Source organism: Schistocerca gregaria, chromosome 1 (genome assembly GCF_023897955.1).
Source record: "Schistocerca gregaria isolate iqSchGreg1 chromosome 1, iqSchGreg1.2, whole genome shotgun sequence".
NCBI lineage: Eukaryota > Metazoa > Arthropoda > Insecta > Orthoptera > Acrididae > Schistocerca > Schistocerca gregaria.
In genome coordinates this window covers 489,506,090-489,510,294 of record NC_064920.1, presented here as the reverse complement: position 1 = coordinate 489,510,294, position 4,205 = coordinate 489,506,090, and positions in this window count along the sequence as shown.

The following is a 4,205-nucleotide window of genomic DNA, read 5'->3' as shown; positions in this document are numbered from 1 at the left end:
GTACACAGTCTCTGTAAAGAAATTTCTAAAGAAAAAGAGACTAGCACAAAGAATATGGCTGTAGATAGATGCTAAATTAAATGCATTTGACTGTCAAAAGGGCTATATGTGAAGCCTTCAGTAGCTAGCACATCAGAATATTATCAAAATAAGTCTGACAAAATCCAAAGAAATTGTGTTAACGTATAACAGTTGTCAGTGGCATCAAAAGTAGTGCCAATACTCTCATGGCTTACACGGCAACCACAAGTGAGGGTATGAGGGCAGGGAGGCAAATGCAAAAACAGTGAACTTGATTTTTAAATGTTCGTTTGCAAAGGAAGATGCACAAATGTTGCCCCAATTTAATTCTCATACCACCATGAAGATGAATGATATAGAGATTATTGTCAATGACAGTTAGACACAGTAGAAATTGTTATGGCTGACCGGGAAGTCCAATGTAATCCCTTTCAATTCCTATACAGAATTTGCCGCTGAGTTAACCCACTCTCCTAACTGTCATACCTTGCAGATACCTTGAAATATAAAACTGCGCCGAGTGGTTGGAAAAGTGCATATCAACTACTTCATAAGAAGAATGCTGTAGGTGATGCACAAAACTACCAGACAATATCTTTTACATCCATTTGATGATTAATGTTAGGATACATTCAGGGATCTAACATGATGTGTTATCTCGAACAAAATGATCTGCACATTAATTCCCTCCTTATAGGTATAGTAATAGAAGGAGATTTCAATCTGCCAGAAATTAACTGGGAGGCACAGATTTTTCAGCATGGGTGACAGTGAGAGGTATCCCTGACAATAAACAGGGTGTGAATTTTTGATAAATCAAATGTAAAGGAAGAAACAAGTGACCATGATACTGTTGTAGCATCGCGGATTTCTGTAGTAGAAAGAAATATAAGAATATTTTTGTACTTAATGGGCATGACAAGGAAGCTACTGGTGATAATATGGACAATTTCATATACACAGTGATGACAGATATAGTGGGAAAATATCAAAATTGGTAACTAATGGAAGTTGCTCTATACAGGGAAGACCATTTTACATGACGGGTTAGGATTCACATTGAACATACATAAGAAATGGCTATTTTCTAATAGCAGTTTATTGTAGATCTTTGAAGCCAAGGAGTTTTCCACATGATCGGAAGAACACCTATGTCATCCCAGGTTTTTGAGGATAGTCATGGGAGAGTTGCACAAAATTACAGACCTAAAGCACTAACATGTTGCAAAGCTATGGGACATGAGATGGGCTCACATATGGTGACATTTTGGTAGATCAAACAGTTCTGTAAATGTAATGGTGGTTCATCATGGTTTTGGTTTATGAGACCCAGAAGGGTGTAGAGGAAAGGAGTCCCAGTTGGTGTCAGTTCCTAGACTTGCAGAAAATGTTCAACACAGTTCCATATTGCCAACTAATCAATAGAAAAAACATGCTTAAAAATATCAAACCAAATAAGTAACAGGATTGAATGGTTCTTGGTAATTCTTTTGGCATTGGCTCAAGCTGGACATGATATGCAGACAAGTAGGTTGCCAATTATAAAATTCCAATGGCAGGTACCGTAATGTTGCTACCTCAGCTTCCTGTAATCCACAAGTTGCCTTAAAATGGGCCACAATGCTTCACAGCAACACAAGGGGCAGCACTTTTCAGGCATATGTCACAAGCTGGGCTTCTTGTCACAACAATGCCAATCAGAGGAGGATACCTAGACCTGCAGCCCAGCTGAAGGTCACTTGCACTCTGGGCATGTCTCTCATCACCCGGCTTTAGGCCTGTCCTGTCCCACATTAGGACATTAGGCCTGCCAGACTGGACTTCTGATGGGACTACGATTGATGCTGTGTTGTACTTCAGATTTAGTCCTGGCTTCAGCTCCAGGCTCACCAGTGATGCTGTCTCAGCACCAACCAGCTGTCTCTTCAGTTGGCACTGGCTTCTAGATGCAGTCATGAGCCTGCTTGCACCTCCCACCATGATGCTCTTGGGCAATTAACTTGTCCACTCCAGGGGGGGGGGGGGGGGGGGGTCGTTCAGTGCATGCCAGAACCTAGCACTCCATCTTCTATGGATATCCTAGGTTTGACTCGGGCCATGCTGAATCTTGTTTGCTGCCTCCAGAACTGCTGAAATCGCTTGCTGCTACCTGTTTTGCAACAGAGCTATGCAAGGCCATTCCAGTTGGCTGCTGCCAGCATTGCAGATGTTGCATTCCAATAAAGATCCATCAGCAAGCTGGGAAGAAAAAGATACTTAGCACAATGTGTGAGGAATACAACATATTATACACTTCTTACAAGTATTGCAATGATCTGGCCTCTTCCAGGTCACTATGTATCAGGATGGGTGAGAGAAATACTGAGGGAGAGGCAGAGTCACGCCAGGGCATGCAGCCAAATAGTGGTAGTATTGGCAGGTGTTTATTCAAGCAGCCTCAAACAGCACTCTGGCACCTGATTGCAGAATGCCCCCAATTACACTGATGACACCCATTGTCCTGGGCCATGGGTGGCAGTTGCCATGGTTCTGTATGGGTCACCAGCAGGTGACAATTAGCATGGCTCACCCAGGCCCTCCTGAGATGTACCAGCTAGGACCCCAGGGCTAAACTAGGAAGGTGGCTGATGACATCTCAGTGGCTAGGAGGCTGCACATGCTTTCTCCACTCAGATCATAGACAGCCTGCAGACCATTGGCCAATATCCCTCAGACGGTGAAAGCTGGTCCAACACCAGCTCCCCACATTGGTGAAATTTCTCCAAGCCCCACAGCTGCCATACCACAGTATGGTGACCCATGCTGGAACCCGATGAGTTTTCCTTGCTCACTCTGTCCCCAGTATGGGTCGCTGGGCCTCGTTATATCTGCAATATGTAAGTTTCTCAGTAGGATGCAAGTGCTCTGATCTACAAAGTATTACTTCACTCATGGTCTCACTGTGTTGCAGCACTCGTCTGGCTGGAATGTTTTGACATAACGTCAACAATACTGCCCAGTGGCTTACTTGATTAGCACATCACCTTAGCTGCCTTCTAATGCCTTGCCATGGCTGGAATTAGATTTAGAACTCATGCACTGAAGGTTTTTGGCACATAGTCTGCACTGAACGTATTTGGGGCATATCCTGCCTACCCTCTTTTGAAAGTGTTATCTCAAATCATCCACAATTAATCTTCCCTTAAAATTACTCTTAACCAAGAGAACTTTGCACCATGCTGATGGCAATGTCCAGCTTCAGCCATTATCAGTCCCACATGGGTTTCTCTTGTATTCTCTACTAAATGAGCTTACTTTTAAAGTGCCATTTCCAGGATCTTATTACAATAACCCTTAATGTAGTGATTACACTACTTAAATACAGAGGTTTTACTTCCAACAACTTGTCAAGACACCGTTTTCTAACATTACTACTTTTTTAGAGAAGTAACTGATACCATGTATACTATCGATTCTTGTACAGCTGAACATTATATCAGCTGTTTAACTGAATGAACTTCATATGATTTTGTATACAATGTATTATATTTCAGGCTACACTGTATAAAAAGAAATTAATTTGGTAGTACTTTGTATGTACTGTTAAAATTACTCTTTTTTTAAAAATATTTGAAATTACGAAATTTCTGGTATACTTAAAAATTCCTTTTATTAATTGCACAATCTGATTATAATTATTAAATTTATTTCTGGGTTCATTTGTAAAATAATGTTATATCTAGGAGGTGATTCTTCTTTTGACCAGAAAGTTTGTAAGCTCTCTTGTTTTGTAAACTCTTTGGAACATTGTGAGGACCACTAAATGTAGGAGTGGTGGGCATGCCTCAGATGGAAGTAGACGTTTTTCTAAGTTTGTCAACAACAATGTAATTTGTTGTGTGATAGAAGTGAAAATTGTAAAGTTGGTGTGATTTAGAAGAATGGGATTAAATAAATGAATATTCATAGCAATAGGCAAATCTTCATCAGTTATTCAATTATTAGGAACCCACTAAGTCAAAATTTCTGCCACAAGAATGTACCCCTAGATAGGGTGACCAGATGTCCAGATTAATCCGGACATATCCTCCTTTTTAGCTCTTCGTCCGGGGTCTGGGTGGATTTTTACAGTGGCCATCTTTTTCGCAAATTTCAACAGTTTAATTTACAATTTGTCTTCTTCTATTGCTCTTTTCTTAAAGTAT